Genomic DNA, 17512 nt, shown 5'->3' on the forward strand with positions numbered 1-17512 from the left:
TTTTATCACTAATTTTATTTTTTTTAAGTTTTTATTTAAATTTCAGTTGGCTAACATACAGTGTGTTATTAGTTCCAGGTGTACTATAGTTCAAATGTAGTGATTTGACACTTCCATACAATACCTAGTACTCATCACAGCAAGTGCACTCCTTAATCCCCATCACCCATTCCCATCCCTCTACCCACCTCTCCTCTGGTAACATCAGTTTGTTTTGTATATAGTTAAGAGTATATTTCTTGGTTTGCCTCCCTCTCTTTCTTTTTTTTCTTTTGCTCATTTGTTTTGTTTCTTAAATTCCACATATAAGTGAAGTCATATGGTATTTGTTTTTCTGTGACTGACTTATTTTGCTCCAATCATCTCTTGACTGTAGTGAACTGGTAAAGGATTGTGTAGGAAGGCTCATAGAGTATTCCTGGAGTTCTTTTATGATTACACAGTTTTCTTTCTTTCTTTTTAAAACAAAAATTTTTTTCATGCTGATTTATTTTTTGATAGAGACAGACAGAGCATGAGTGGGGGAGGGGCAGAGAGAGATGGAGACAATCTGAAGCAGGCTCCAGGCTCTGAGCTGTGAGCACAGAGCCCAACACAGGGCTCAAATCTATAAACCACGAGATTATGACCTGAACTGAAAGCGGACCCTCAACTGACTGAGCCACCCAGGCACCCCATGATTACACAGTTTTGTATAGACTTGACACTTTAAAAACACTTTTGCTGGATTTAAAGCCTTTGGCTCACACTTTCTTTCCTTGAGTTATGAAACGTAACCTGTCCTGCCTTTGTCTTGGTTTAGATATCTTTGTCTAAAATTCTCATGCCATCGGAATTTTCCTTCACTGACTTCAGACAGTCTTTTTGAATGAATTTTCTGAGGATAATTTTCTTTATTTTTAAAGAAAGATATTGGAGTTAAACATTAAAGGGCAGATTTTTTTTTAGATACCTGGTGATAGATTCAATTTTTGAATTATGGTTTAAAACATTTTCAATTATTTCATTTTATTCTTTATCATCTCCAATTGTGCCTATCTTTTATCTTTTTTTGCCTCTCTTTCTATTTCATCAATTTCTCTCTGAACATGTTTCTTTCATTATTCTGATCTTTCTCTTAGTTATTATCATGACTTCCCTAAATGTTCCTTATTAACTTTGGAGTTTAAGCTTTTCTCACTTGGTGACTATATAATTTAGTTTGTATTTTAAGATGATTTGTCTTTTTCTTTAATTTATTGCCTGAGCTTGATCAAGTCTCATTTCACATGCTGAAATGTTAATATTTATCCTAATATTAAAAATATTTTCTTAGTGAATTAACCTAGGTGTCCATTTCTGTTCTGAATTTCAGAATTCATAATTCAAGTTTTTTTAAATCATTTTTTAAAGCATTTACTTAAGGTTGTTTAGGTGAGTTTGGAGTGTTGAAGTTTACTTCAATTAATTAGTAAATTAATTAAGTTGCTTATTGACTTTTTTAGAGAGAATTTTTATAATCTGAGATGTTCTGATTCTCCTTGTTTATTTTCTTTTTATATTGGCTCTGTATGGAAGTAAATCTACAATTTTCTGTTGATTCAATGTTTTTAAAAAATTACTCTGGATTGGCACTGAGGCATTATTCTCTTTTCTATTAATATATTGAAGTACAATTTATTTAATGGATAGCGCTAATTTCAAGGAAAAAGGTTTTGATTCGACTTCTGACTCTGTCATCCCTTTTTTTTTCTTTCTTTAGAAAAACAAATTTTCTACATTCTTGCCCTTCACAATGGAGTCTCCAATGTGTGCCTCCCCCTTTCCCATTCACTTTACTCCTCCAGAAGTTGTGATATAAAATTAATGGAATAAAATAAAATACTGTACAAGAAACAAATAAGCAAAAACTACTAAGAATACTACTTCGGTAAAATTGATAGAATGATGAGGCTCAAATAACAGATAACACAACTTAGGCTGGGTTAAACATGAGTTAGATTTGCTATCTCTCACTACAAAAAGGCTAAGTTGGGTTACTCCCATGACTTATTATTCTCAAAGGCACAGGTTATTTTAAACTTCACATTTCCATATTGAATTTTGTTTTCGAATTTACCCCTTCATAGTCTAAACACACTTGGAGAATATTTCTAAGTAAGAAATGATCAAGGCCAGAAGAATGTCCTTTTCTTGTGTCCCCTTTTTAGAGTGAGGAAAACTTTCTCAGGTCCTTTACATTTTCCTCTCTGCCCCAAACCTACTGTTTTTCCTTCATGTCCTTGTCCAAATTTCATAAGATCATATGTAATTTTATCAAGATTTATTTTAGATAAATCAATATTTTCTTGCCCTGAAGCATCAGATATTTAAACTCTGTTCTTTTTTAAAGGAAGAAAGGATATGAGATGATTGTTGATTAAGGCACCAACAGTTTCTGATATGGTTTAATAGGCATAATAAATTCTAAAACTAAAACTTAAGTGCATTTAATTGCAGATAAAATAATAAACAAGAACAATCTAGGAATCTGAAGGATAACAACCTTGAAAGTATCTTAGAATAATATAAGAATCAAAGTATATGGTCTAAAAGAGAGGGTGGGGGGAAGGCTTAGTGTGGTCTTTGCTTTTCAGGTAGGTCCTGGTTACAATTCACTTAATGATGCTGAAACTTTCTGCCTTTCCTGTCTCTCCATTTTATTTTGACTTAAGTTAGTTTTGGCAAATTTCTGCTGCTGGCAATCCAACAATCCTGTCTTTAACCATGTTCTCTTGCTAATGTTTCTATGGTATGTGTGAGAATCAATTTCAGTGTTAAAAGGAATCTAAGATATCATAATTTTGTAGATTTGCAAGTCTAGGGAGGTTAAAATATTACATAGATAATTGAAGGTCCTGACTGATCCTTGGATTCCTGATTTCACAAATACCAGCATTTTATAGGAAATTAAAACAAGGATTGGGAATAGATAATCACTTTTTGCTTTTCTCCTAATACCAGCTCATTTTCCAGTGATACTCTTCTAAGAAACTATTATTTGAAATTAAACAATTTTTAATTTTTTAAGTTTTTTTTTAATGTTTATTTATTTTTTGAGAGAGAGAGACAGAGTGTGAGCGGGGGAGGGGCAGAGAGAGAGAGGGAGACACAGAATCTGAAGCAGGCTCCAGGCTCTGAGCTGTCAGCAAAGAGCCCAATGTGGGGCTCGAACTCACAACTGTGAGATCATGACCAGAGCCAAAGTCAGAGGCTCAACTGACTGAGCCACCCACGCGTCCCAAAACAATTTTTAATTTTAAAAGAAACCCAACCTAATGAAAATAGACATTTCTATTTTCACACCCAGATATACCAGACATTTTGACATATTTGCTTCATATATCTTTTTTAAAGATATAGTCAAAATCTACTCAAAACTGTTTTAAAAGATAAGTATTTAAAAAAATTTTTTTTAATTTTTTTTAATGTTTATTTATTTTTGAGAGAGAGAGACAGAACACGAGTAGGGGGAGGGGCAGAGAGAGAAGGAGACAGAATCTGAAGCAGGCTCCAGAGCTATCAGCACAGAGCCTGATGCAGGTCTTGAACCCACAAACCACGAGATCATGACCTGAGCCAAAGTCAGGCACTCAACCGACTGAGCCATTCAGGTGCCTCCCAAAAAAGTTTTTTTTTAATGTTTATTTATTTTTGAGAGAGAGAGAGAGAGCATGAATTGGGGAGAGGCAGAGTGAGAGGCAAACACAGAACCCGAAGCAGGCTCCAGGCTCCAAACTGTCAGCACAAAGCCTGACGCGGCACTTGAACCCACAAACTGTGAGATCATGGCCTGAGCCAAAGTTGGGCACTTAATCAACTGAGCCACCCAGGAGCCCCTAAAAGATAACTTTAGAGCAAGTAGTCTAGTATGTGAACTTTTATAAATTACCTCCTACTAAACTCAGATCCTCTCCTAAATTCAGATATGATTACACAGTCTAATTGTTTTCTAAGTTTCCCAAATAGAAATATTTAAAGTACATTACCAACAGGGGATTCATGTCACTTTTTTCTTTTAACTGAAAATAATTTCATATTCATCCCAAAATTAAAAAGATATGATACTGAATATCCTTAGATGTACTTTACTAGCAACAGATTGAGGTACATCTTTATAATTTTATATTTGTATATTTTTTATCATTTTGGAAAATAGTCTTTAGTTTTAGCTTTCCTACCTTTTCTCATCTTGCACCTTTGCTTGAAGCTAGGTATCATTCAAAACCACTAACAATCAGTATTCTTTCCATTCTTGTTAAGACATCAGCATTGGCCTATAATACACGGGGATTAAGGATATCAAGGGAGAATATTTAAAATACAGTGGCAATGAATTTATACAGAATTTACATGACTATCAATATTCTTTCAAAGGATTTATATTGTAATTCAAGATTAGTTTGAGCATAAGTTAATAAACTCTTAAAGTATTAGCCAAATCTTCTTATGCAAGACCCTGAGAGATTGTCTTTAATTTAAAAAAAAAAAAAAATACTAATCAACTATGATGCCCCTGGAGATATGCTACAAGGAATCCATACTATTCTTTTATCAAATAGTAAAATACTTACTAATTTTCTTCCTTAATCACCTAGTGTATATAATTATCAGAATATAAAAATTATAAAGTTTTATCAATCATTCTATTGTTTTCTTCCTATTTGCCTTACTTTGGTTACTTTTATTTATCAGCCACTTTTAATTTTGATATAATTGGGAATAATTTCAAACTTAGAGTTGCAATACTCCTATACATTACAGGACAATTATAAAAAACAAATCTTAACATTGACATAAGACTACTATCTAATCCACAGTCCATATTTAAATTTCTTCCATTGTCCTAACAGTGTTCTTAATAGGTACTTTTTTCTCCCTCTGTCACAAATCCATTCCAGGATAACTCCTGAAGTTGTCATCCATGTATCTATCTATCTTTCTTTCTTTTTCTTTCTTTCTTTCTTTCTTTCTTTCTTTCTTTCTTTCTTTCTTTCTTTCTTTCGTTCGTTCTTTCTGTCATATTTCTTTCTGTTAGGGTCAGGCGTAAAGCAGGGTAAAGATAGGAGTCAGAGGCTAAAAAATTTTAGCAGCCAAGGGTTTATCTGGGAACTAAGGTCTCGGGCGAGGTTCTGTGACTCAGGGAGGGAGAGAGAGAGAGAGAGAGAGAGAGAGAGAGAGAGAGAGAGAGACAGAGAGAGGGAGAGAGAGAGAGAGAGAGAGAGAGAGAGAGAGAGAGAGAGAGAGAGAGTGAGAGTGTGTCAGTCAGGGAAGTCGCACCCAGGTGTGGTGGGGTGGGGTTTTTAAGCTGCTGTGGTTCCGGGTTTAGGTCCGGGTGGGCCTTTTTCGCGTCAGGTCGTGCTGTCGCTCGGTGATTGGTTGACCTCCAATTCCTTCTGGCACGCTATTAGGGGCTTTTCGTTGGGTTGCGCTGGCAAGATGGCTGTCCCCTCTACTGTGGTTCCAAGGACATCCTAACACTTTATTACTTTTTTTAATGTGGACTTCCTTAGAATTTCTTTGCATTTCATAACTTTGACATTTTTGAAGAGAATTTGCTAGTTATTTTGTAAAACCCTCAATTTTGGATTATTAATGCTTTCAAATTATTAGAAATTCCTATATTTAATTACATTGCAATATTCTTTTGAAAGTTGAATTACTTTTTCCCAGTAACTAAGCTGATATAACTTAGTCATTCATGAAGGACATCTACTGTACAGGTTAAGAATTCAGGCTTCAGAGTCAGACAGATTTAGATTTGCTTTCTACCTTTTCTGACAATTAGTTTTACTCATCTTCCCCAAGCTGCAATTTCCTAATCTGTAAAATAGGGAAAATGATGAATTCTCAAAGGGGTTCCTGGAAGGATTAAACGAGGTAACATATGCAAAGCATTTGGTAAAGTGCCTGGCACATAAACAAAACTCCATAAAGAATTGGGTACATTATTATGTTTGCCAATATAAAGTAACAAGAAAAAACTGACAAGCTAGTTTAGTGGCATTAAATAAATGATAGCACTAATATTCAGGAGAGGAGGAAAGTGAGTGAAATTGCCGTTTTCATCTGAAGTCCTTTGATGCATTTATGTTTCCAGGTTCCAATGTTAGGTCTTTTTTAATATCTCATTTTTCGGTGTATAAGGCTTTATATTTAATTTTCCAAAGCAAGATATCCCAGTTTATGTGTCTAATATATTTTCTTTTGAAATAAAAATCATAGCTAAGGGAATTTCTTTCTGATAGTGTAGAATTTAAAACAAGGATTTACTAGTAATTTGCTCATTTGAAACGAATTGTGTATTTTCTTATATGCTATATATTATTTACATGCTTATTTACTTACATAATAGTATTTTCTCAAGGTGGATCAAGAAAGCCCATTTAGCTATCAAAGTAGCTGAATTGACAATAAAAGTAAGTTTCTATTTAGTCTGCGGGAACAGGGATTCGTTCAAAGCAGGAGACATATGAAAGGGAAGAAAATACATATTTTTAGCTTATTGCTTGATGCAGGACTGATATCATGAATTATCTTGATCTAAGTTGTATCTATTTGCAACCTTTCATGAGACTTTCTGGCCATAAATTCCACTTCCTGGTGATCTTCTGGTCCCGGTAGTCTTAAGCTTGTAAGATGTGACAATTCTGTTGTGGTTTTTTCTGCCCTGCGTAGTCACATACAACTCTCCTTTCCTCTTGGGTAAAGAACTCAGATATATTTAGGGAAAATTACTCCATCAGTAAGGAATTTTGGATTCTTTACATTTATTTAAATTTTCCATATTTACATTAAAACAAGTGAATGGCTCTCACACTGACCTACTATCTGGCTAGAATATGTTCATAGCAACTTTGCACTGGGTAATTTCAACAGAATAGAATTTTCATTTAACCAAGGAGGCTCAAATCAAACATATCTAAGTTTGTTATACTTCTGTCAGTAGGAATGAAGAGGACCAAAAGCAGCAAACAAATAAAAGGAAAAATATTTAAGACATCTAAAATGTGAGTAGATAGGGTGATTTGCATACTTTTCCCCCCCTTTATAAGCTTCTGGTCATTTAATTTTCTCTTAAGTTACATTTTTACTTTTTATACAGTATTATTAATTTCTCGTATCTATTTGCAACAGTTAGAAAGTCACTTTTAGAAAACTAATTTAAATGACTTATAATTTTGATGGCATCTCCTGAATGAATTTACAAATCATTTTTTATAGGACACAATTACAATTATTTAATACCAACGTACATTATTTCTTACATTTTAGCATCTATCTTTTCTTTGAAATTGAGATTTGACATTTAGATACATTGATATTTAAGTGGCCAGGACATTTGAAAGAAATTGGAGGTTACCACAGAAGTGCCCTTCTGTTGGTGATGCATTCATGTATCAGAGACATTCTTTTGCATTTATTTAAAAGTTAGAAACATGGTATTGCTATTTAAATAATTTTCCCACACAATAATTCCTTAAAAAGTTGTAATTGCTTTAAGTTTTACTACTGATTGTAGTCATTTGTGTGATTGTATCTATGATTGATGCATTTTAATGTTGCAATTGTCTGGCAATTTTCTATGATTATATCCATGACTGGTATTCTTTATGGTGCAATTGTGTAGTAATAGTCTGATTATATCGCTATTAAGATTTTTACATAACTTTCTCTCAGGACACATTTGAAGAATAGAGTTTTTATTTCCAAGAGTATAAGCTCTTGGTAAAGCAAATCAGTTCATTTGGCTTGGTGAATTTTCTTCATCGAGTCAATAGGCTGAATGATTTTAAGAAGAAAACCACCATGTTCTCTTTTCATATTATACTATTGAGGATGTTATTTAAAATTTATATTAATAAAATTCATAACTTTTAAAATATGAAATCATAAAAAGATTTAATACCAAAGACTGAAAAGAAGTGGCCAGGATATTTGAGAAAAATCTAGCAAAAAGCAGTGTCAGGAAGGCCAAAGGAGAAATGAGGAGTTAATCGGATGGCACAGACAGGTCAGGTAGAGTAAGTACTTAGAAGTGTGTGATGCATCTGGCACAAGGGACATTAACCTTGACCTCACTGAGAGCAGATTCAGTGGAGTTGTGGGGATATAAGCTAGGTGGAAAGGTAGCTAGGAATCAAGAGGAGATAAAGAGAGTCATACAATACAATTCCCCCTTGGGGCCCAATTGTGAAGAAAAGGAGAAAGAATAATATACACATAAAAATGGGAATTTTTGTTATGTTTTGTTTTGTTGAACACAGCAGAGATGATTTGAAGGTAAGAAAACAAAAGGGATAAGATACTTAGGAAAAAGGTCTCTGAAAGGGTTAAAAGTTTTATTGAAGTTCAAAGTAAACTTTGAACAGATAACTTGGCACTTCTTTCAGTGAGATCTATCTAAAAGGAGGTAAAGAGGTATACGAAGATAAATTCATTTGTGGGTAAAGGTAAGAGGTTGGAATTTCTCTGCTACTTGGTTTCTAAATTTGCTGTAATTTAAGGAGATACATTTTCTCTGTCAAGGAAGGGCATGGAGGTGTGCATGAGTGCGGGGATGGAGTGGAGAAAGAGGAAAATGTTAAAGGGATGAAAACCCTGCCATGTGGAAGGGCCGATAGAATTTACAGATGAGAACAAATAGAAGGATCATTGACTGAACATGAACAGAGACTTGTTTTGGCACAGAGATACAATTTTTCCCAGCAGTGCTTAATAGTGTGCTATATATAGAAGCAGAGAAAGCAAATGCATGGAGTGATTTTCTGGTGGTAATATATGGATCCAGTGTAATAGAAGGATAAGATAACAAAGTGGTATGCGGGTTGTAGGTAGAGAGTACTTAAAAGTAATGGACCAGAGTCTGGTTCAAACAAGGATAAAAATGCAGTCACTAGGAGGCTGATCATCCAGAATAGATGAAGTGGCCAATGTTCTGGGGTCTTGATGAAATTTAATAATCGGTATAGTGAGAATATGAAACCCAAAGTGTGTACAAGGTAGATGTTTTTAAATAAAATAGGGTTTTTAAACTCAAAGTTTTTTGAAGTACTGATATTTGGCAGAATGACAAGAGAATTGACTTTAAGATTTGCAGAATTATTCCTAATTATTTTAATTAACTTATTTATTGTTTTGAAAATTAATAAAAATTTCTGATATACAACTGAAAATTCATTTTGACTAGTGGTTCTCAACAGTGTCTCTCTGCTGAGGGAGATGTTTCTCTGATAGACACGTCTCGAAAAGTGACATACTGACTGTTGAAAATCACTAATTTCCATCATCAAGGGAGGTTAGAACTGTGTTGTTCAGGATGGTAGCTCCTGATCACATGCAGCCATGAAGCACTTCCAATGCGAGTAATACACTGAAGGAACTGAAGTTTAAATTTTATTTAAACTAACTTCTAACTTCAATTGAAAAACTAAACCACTCTAAAAAACTTTCCCTTGTTAAGTATTGCTTTAATGGGACTACATTGCACTTTAACCACTGCATCAACATTACTGTGTTGTAGAGAACATGACAGATGTATTTGATCAATAATGTCTCATTAATCATTTTATATTGTGTAAATGATAATATTTTGGATATGTTGGGTTAAATAAAATACATTATTAAAACGCATTTCACCCGTTTCTTTAAAATTTGGCTACTAAAAGTTTGAAAATTACATAGATGTGTTATATTTCTATTGGCTAGAGCTAGTTTAGAGTTTGATCGATCATAGTTGACTTTTTGAATGTAAAAATAATACATTCACCTGCTCTCAGCGCAGAGACCGTTTCGGATCCTCTATCTCTCTCTCTGCCGTTTCCCTGCTCGTTCTCTCTCTCTCAAAAATAAATAAAAACATTGAAAGGGCTCCTGGGCGGCTCAGTCGGGTAAGCCTCTGACTCTTGATCTCAGCTCAGGTCATGATCTCACGGTTGGTTGGTTAGTTTGTGAATTTGAGCCCTGCCTCAGGCTCTGCACTAACAGTGCAGGGATTGGGATTCTCTCTCTCCCTATCTCTGTCCCTTCCCTACTTGCTCTCTCTCTCAAAAATAAATAAATAAACTTAAAAAAAAATAAATTCGTTAAGATTAAAAGTATATATAGAGAATACGTTCATGCACTTTCCTCCTTTATATATATAGGAAAACTAACATTCGAAAACAACCCTGACAACGTGGCAAAAGTGAAGCAGAAGAAGCACACCTGCGAGCTCACCTGAGGCAGGGCAGACCTGCATAGGTTACTGGACAAGCCCAAGAGCCCCGGATGCAGCTGTACCGCCCCCAGGCGGCGGCGACTGGACCTCGCCTGGCGGCCGGCGCGGCGCTCCCTACGAAAGCGCCTGCGCAAAGCCAAGAAGTGGCGGCAGCTGAGGGGCGAGCGCCCCGTGGTGAGGAGGCAGCTGAGGGACGTGTTCCCCCTTAGTTTGGTGGACAACCTGGTGGGCGTCTGTAAGGGACCTTCAGCCTTATGGGAATCATGTCTGAGATTATCGGCCACAACCAGGGTGAGTTCTCCATCAACCCTGGAAGCAAGACGCATCCGTGCACCCACTCCCGCTTCATCCTCCTCAAGTAGCATGAAAGGTACAGACTTTTTTTTTTTTAATGTTTTTTACAAATATTTTGTTTAATGAAGCTGATACCGTGTCACATGCCACGCCAAAAAGTGAAAACAAAATATAAAAAGTGCAGGGCTCTGTTTTATACACTTCTGCGTGAATAACTTTATTAACTGCTAATGACACTTAGGACGTTTTTGGGATCTTCTTATGGGATTTTTTAAAAATCTTAAAATGCTTTCTCTTCAGTGAAGCCGTCTTTGGATTTAGTCGTTACTGTCAGTGTGTGTTATCTCGACTCCAAGTTGATATTCCGCCTCTTCTTTTGGTCCAGACCCTCAGATTTTTTAAATTTGAGAATTAGACAACTCAAGGATTTTCTCTGTCACATGTTACTAGTGTATTTTGGGGAGAAACTTAATTGTATAAAATTGATATCTATTAGGAGGAAAATGAAAATTAAGGCAACGATGAGAGGCTGCGTTTCCAAAGACTAGGCAAACCAATTGAGTTGGGCCTCAACATTCTGCAGGTTGTTTTCTCTTTTACCTCCTATGAACTAGGGGATGTTTGCTTATTCTCGGTAGGAGAGGACACAAAATTGGTATAGAGAAGCTCCTACAAGGCAAAGAAGTCAGCATTGCTTTAAATGATTTTTCAGATCTGAAGAGACAAAAAATAGAGTTTGGTTCTGCCACATCACCTGGATTTGAAGAACATGAATATCCCAGAAAGAAGGGTGGCACAGAGAAGTGAATCAGATATTCCAGTTTTTCCCTCGAGATGTAACTTTCTAAGCTGCTCAGGACAGGTGGCTAGAATTCAGACTCCGTCTCCTTCAGCTCCTATCTTTGTATCCCATAGTCTAGCAAGACTGCTATACTTGCTTAGGTCCTCCTCTCTGCTCAGAGTTTGGTAAATGTCCGCCTATAAAAAGGGGGAGATTTTAGTGTTTTCTTCTTTTTTTTCTTAAGGATCACAGCCATGCTTTGTGTGTTTTCTCAGTATTTGTAAAGAGTTGTTCCGTGCTTTTCCAGTGTTCTTGCTTTTATGGAAAGAAGGGTAGTATCAAGGCAGGTTCTGTCATGGTTGAAAGTGGAATTAAGGTTTTTTCAAGTTTTCATATTTAAAAAAAATTGTTCTTGCATGATAGTAATAGTTCATCTTTGACATGATTCTCGTTATTTTTTTAGATTTTATTTAGAAATTACAAACTTGTATTATGTATAGTTTTTGAAATTTGAGCTCCCAAAGAAACTTGAGATGACTTATAAATCAACGTAATATGGATAGATGAATTCAGATTAATTTAAGAATCAAAGGCAGCTTATCAATGAATATCAACCAATTTTTGAAAGAAACATTTCAAAAAGATCTTTTTTTCTAGCATCTGGATCAGTTATCTTTTTTTTTTTTTTTGCCATGTTTTAGTTTAAATATTTATTTTTAGTGATTTAATTTTTTGCTATATTTTAATACAAGTATGTAGATATACATTTTAATGTGCTTAACTCAAAACACAAAGCACATGGGTTACCTTGTCTTTGTACCACACCTTCAACACCTTGCAGCAAGGTACCCAAAGAATAGGAATAATGTTTGTCTGGGATGGGAATCAAGATTTAGAATTATTGAAACTATATATTTAAAGTTCTTCATCTTTTTAAACAAAAGTGGAGGAATTTTCCAGTTGTAAGAGAATGTAATGGAAATAGGGGAAACAAGAAGTGACAGATATTTCAACCTCAGAGCTTTTCCACACTTGTTATCTTGTTTGCTCCACACCAGTTATTAGTAGAGGACATGTTGTGATGAATAAAAGGCTTGAGAGAGACACTAGAGATTGTGTCAAGTTATGTCAAATACATCGTTCTGCAACGGGACTCAAAAGTACATCTGATGGGGCACCTGGGTGGCTCAGTCAGTTAAGCGTCCGACTTCGGCTCAGGTCGTGATCTCACGGTCCGTGAGTTCGAGCCCCATGTCGGGCTCTGTGCGGACCGCTCACAGCCCGGAGCCTGTTTCAGATTCTGTGTCTCCCTCTCTCTGACCCTCCCCTGTTCATGCTCTGTTTCTCTCTGTCTCAAAAATAAATAAACATTAAAAAAAATTTTTTAAAGTACATCTGAAAATGACATAGGTGTCAGTAAGTATCCCTAGCCATATCCAAATCCAAAATGATGTTTTCATCTACATTCAGAGCGCAAATGGTGGGTTACCTGAACAATTACACCAATTCTTCATCCCCAGGGCCAATATTCTGTTAATTCCTGGAGCTGATAAATTTGTTGATGGGCACTGTCAATTCAGTCAAATGGAGGTTGCGACTTTATAAGAAGGAAGAAATATGCTGACTAAATTTAAGGGGTAATTATAAATTATTAATTAGTAATTTTTAATCTATTTTCCAATGAAGCAAATTTCAGAAAGCATTATGTATATTAAAGGAGGTGATTTATTTCTTAAAATCTTCTTAAGAGTTTGTTAAATGGGATAAAACATTCAGAGATTCAATAAGAATTTTATGAAAATTGTTGTGAAATTTGTGACCATGTTACTTTGCAAAGACAATAGTGTCTAATTTAGGTCTCTTTGATTTATTGCAAGAATTGTAAGGTAACAAAGATGCTTAAATTAACAGCTCTGCACTTTTTCTGGTTAAAACTGAAAGAAGCATTAAAAACTTAACTGGCCTTCTAATTTAAGATTTATAAAAATAGTATCAGCAAAAAAGTGCAATGTATAATTATACTTTTCCTAACATGTTTACTTCTTTTTGTCATTGTCTTGCTTTTGAAAACAAATCTGGGCACCAAACACTAAAGTATTCAACTGTTATGCTAGCATTTTTTAAAACATCATAACAAAAATAATTGTTTTAACATCTGTTTCTTTTTCAATAAAATCCTGTTTCCTAGATCATCTGTAAAATATCACAGGCTTGGAGATAATTCAAATTCATTACTGTTCATTTTGAATTTATGTGCTCTTTTGAATACCTTACTGTTTAATAACCATACTTTTGAAATCACATCTTTATTTGAATATTAGGAAATAATACATGCTTTTCCTCTTGAAATATTACTTATCCATTAAAACACATGTCGGGGCGCCTGGGTGGCGCAGTCGGTTAAGCGTCCGACTTCAGCCAGGTCACGATCTCGCGGTCTGTGAGTTCGAGCCCCGCGTCAGGCTCTGGGCTGATGGCTCAGAGCCTGGAGCCTGTTTCAGATTCTGTGTCTCCCTCTCTCTCTGCCCCTCCCCCGTTCATGCTCTGTCTCTCTCTGTCCCAAAAATAAATAAAAAACGTTGAAAAAAAAAAAAAATTAAATAAAACACATGTCAAGTTCTACTTCCTTCTTCAAATGTCCTGTTTTTTTCTATCCTACACTGATATCTTCTGTTCTGAATTCCTATATCTATCTTGCTTCCTCTGTTCCCCTTGTGTAGTTTCATGTACTCTTCACTTTTGTATGACAGTAAGCCAGTTACACTTTAAGATCCTTGAGGATGAGAACCTTACTTTTATACATCCCTTCAATAGTGTCAAATAGATAGAGCAAGTGTTTCAAAGATAGTTGATTATCTTAGTTGGCTTTGAGTAACAAAACTATCTCTTGCAACCTTATCGTATTGGTAAGAACTTTATGATCTTCAAAGTTCATACCCAGGAATCATATGCAGTAATCAGAGCCAGTTGGCTATATCTCACAGCCAAACCTGTCTGAACAATTTCTAAGAGGATATATTTGAGATAGTCATAGGTTGATAAGGTATGGGGTAGTTGCTGCCTGGTGTTATAACTGAGGCATCATGGTCTTCTGGAAGCCATCATGGATCTCTTTATTTCTATTCTTGGCTGTTGCACAATTGTCAAATACATAATTCAAACCTTTAATCTCATATATTTCTCTGTGTGGGAATTGAGAGGTAATTTTAGTATAGCACCTTCTTTGTCAAAGATGGTTATAACAACCAAAAAATGTCAGTGGAGAAATATTTATACATAGACCAACTTTGCCCAAAAGAATCAAAAGGAGATGGGAATTCAGAGCAAAAATTTTGAGGGGAAAGAGATATAGCACCTTCTTCCTTAGATATTTAAAAAAATTAATATGTGGGAATCTACAAGTTGCCAATAATATTCCTTAGTAACTACCCTTCTTAGCTTTGACTACCCTAACTCTACTAAGAAAATCATTTGGCGGAAATATTTTTGCCTCCCCAAATATTTTCTGTTATATTCAGCTGAATATATTTGGTTTAGTTTTGCAAATACCATTTTGATACATTTATAGTGGACACAAACAACAGGGCAATATTTAATTTTGGAATTCCACATTCAAAGATTCCCTCTGTGGGTTTTGTTTAGTTACTAGTTCCTTTTGAAAATGAGTAGCAAAGTCACATTAATGAGTCAATTCAGTAATGGAGTATAAAGTTTCCTTCATTCTAGAATGGTTGTCCTTTTCTCAGGATTACCTTCTCCAGCTCAGTAGTAAGTAGAGAGCCTTTTCTTTGCTCCTTGCCAAGTATTTTCAACTGGGATAGCTTGCCCTGTTTCATTGTTGTAAAACCTTGAAATTATTTGTCTTATGGAATTCTATCATTTTCCCTGATAGCACAGTTCCTGCACTTGACAGATAACCCATTGACTTGAGGAACATTTTGTTTTTCTAGAGAATCTGAACTCATAAAACAATCAGAAAAATTCATTTAAATGAAATTCTACGGCAGTATAACCTCTTTCATTCTGTGCAAACACATAATGGAGTTTGGTTTCTATGGTTACTTGTTGTTAGTCCTATGCTCTTTGGTTCTGTGCAGAGCTGGACGGGAAATCAACAAGGCTAGAGTGTCATTATAATGAGGCAGAAACTGAGATAGTTTCTTCAGTTGATGGCCATGCAGCAGTTTAGAAGATACACAATTTTAAGGTTACAATTATAAAAAAAAAGTACCTTGGGGCTTTTCCTCAACACTAACTGCTTGTTTGGTAATGTCATAGGAACAAGAATGAGAAGACTCAAAAGTGTAACTATATTGATTATCTGTTTATCTGTTTATATAGAATGTATGGCTAAAAGAATGTACTCGTTCATATAGTTGAGATTTTCAAAAAGCAAGGAGTAGTTTAAGTACAGTATCAGAGCTTATGTGTGTCTGTGCATGTATGTGTGTTTTAAAAGAAAATTCAGTTTACCAATGTGTATTTTGACATAAGGTATTTCCAACAAATAAAAAAATTGAATGTCTTTGGAGAAAAGGTATTCTCAGGATTCTATACTCAAGGATAGCTCTGATTCATTTTATTCATGGAAGTTATTTAATTTTTCTTATGAAGCTGTAATATAATACAGATTTGGAATGGTGTTCCAAAAAACAAGCTATACCTTGAAAATTATGTTGTAGTTGTGTGTAAAATTAAAATAGTTTTATATACCTTTGGTTTAATTTGGCATCTGGATAGTAGCCCTGATATAGCTATTACCTTCAGATTACCTCCAAATATGTCAAGGTTCTTATACAGAAAAAGAGGCGAGAAAACTGATGGCAGAAGTCTTTGAAGATACACCATTGGTAGGTAACCTATGTATGATACACTTCAAGAAACCCAGGAACAGCCCTTATCACCTGTTGGACAGTAGAAATATATTCTGTTCTTTTGTTATTACTTTCTAGCTGTTCTTGGAGACACAGGATCTGTACCAAGCAAAAAAACCTGAGTGCTATCTGTTTGCTTTAGAAATGTGGGTTTTTGAAAAGGGCAGGGTGCAGTCTTTTCCCTCTCACAACATTTAGGGCCCCAAATCCCCTCAAGTAAGCTATGAGGGCAAATCTGGAGCCGTAGAGCAGGTTCCCTAACCTGGGGTCCAAATTCAGGAGGTGTATGAAATTGGATAGGAAAAAGTAAATCTTTATTTTCATTAATCTATAATGGAAATGCATTCCTTTTAAATTTGAATGTAGACAATAAACCGGTTATATTAGCAGGACTTGTGACTTTCTCCCCAGTGGAGGTCATTAATATTTTGATATCATGTTTCAGTGACTTCAGGTGTCTCAAAGTATTTTTTATTCTCATTAATATTTTGAATCTATGGGAGTTATGAAAGCTGTCAATAGATCTGGTATCAATGACTAATAAAGAAGTACATATATTCATGTGTAGTGTATATTTTATTTTTAAAGTAGATTATTGCTCTCTGTATTTCAATAAAATTTGTTTCCTTGGGAGTCTATTTGCTTTTTAAGGTTTCCTTATGTTGTATTATATTGCTAAACTATTACATGGCACAGAAAGTAAAGAAGTTTTGCTCTATGCAGAATACTTGCTGAAAATTGGTAATAGATTGAGACTTCTGTATATTAACTTGCTTTTCAACTGAGTCCAAAATGAGGATTTAGCCACCACCCAAGAATTAAGCAGTGCTAAAGCAAACCAACACCAAATCTCTTGGTAAACATCAACTCTCGAAAACTCCTACAAAATTTAATATGAGAAGAGTAAAAAAAAATGTAGATCAAAGGAAAGAAAATAGCAAGATGAAGGTTCAGAAAAAGACAATGTCTCTGCAAATGAGCTGCTATTATAGAAACTGTAAAAATTACTTTTGAAAGCTCTGTGACATCCTTGATATGGAAAACCATCAAGATTGAACAGGGTAAGATAAAAAGGGAGAAGATAAAGAAGTTACCAAGGAAACAAAACATCCAATGTCTAAATTAACTTTTCACCCCCCCCCCCAAAAAAAAATAAAGAACAGGATTCCCAAAGAAGAGATTGATATAATGATATAGAAGATTGACTATAGATACTTTCCTACATAGCAGGGAGAAAGGAAAATGAAGAGGAATGACAGAGAATAGAATTACAGTTGTTTCAGCAGGAGAAAAAAAATAAAAAATAATTAGATTTATTGTTGAAGA

At 34.9% G+C, this 17512-nt stretch overlaps 1 long non-coding RNA gene across 1 annotated transcript in view; it reads left to right on the plus strand.

Annotated features, from left to right (window-relative positions):
• The window catches only part of LOC109269425 (uncharacterized), an 83324-nt gene extending 69642 nt beyond the window's left edge, over positions 1–13682 (plus strand). Inside the window, exon 5 of the long non-coding RNA XR_008420059.1 lies at positions 10164–13682. This is a non-coding gene — a long non-coding RNA (uncharacterized LOC109269425). The remainder of the gene's footprint in view (positions 1–10163) is intronic.
• The last annotated feature ends 3830 nt before the right edge of the window (positions 13683–17512 follow it).

Source organism: Panthera pardus, unplaced genomic scaffold (genome assembly GCF_024362965.1).
Source record: "Panthera pardus isolate Hobbes unplaced genomic scaffold, ASM2436296v1 HiC_scaffold_7, whole genome shotgun sequence".
Classification (NCBI taxonomy): Eukaryota; Metazoa; Chordata; class Mammalia; order Carnivora; family Felidae; genus Panthera; species Panthera pardus.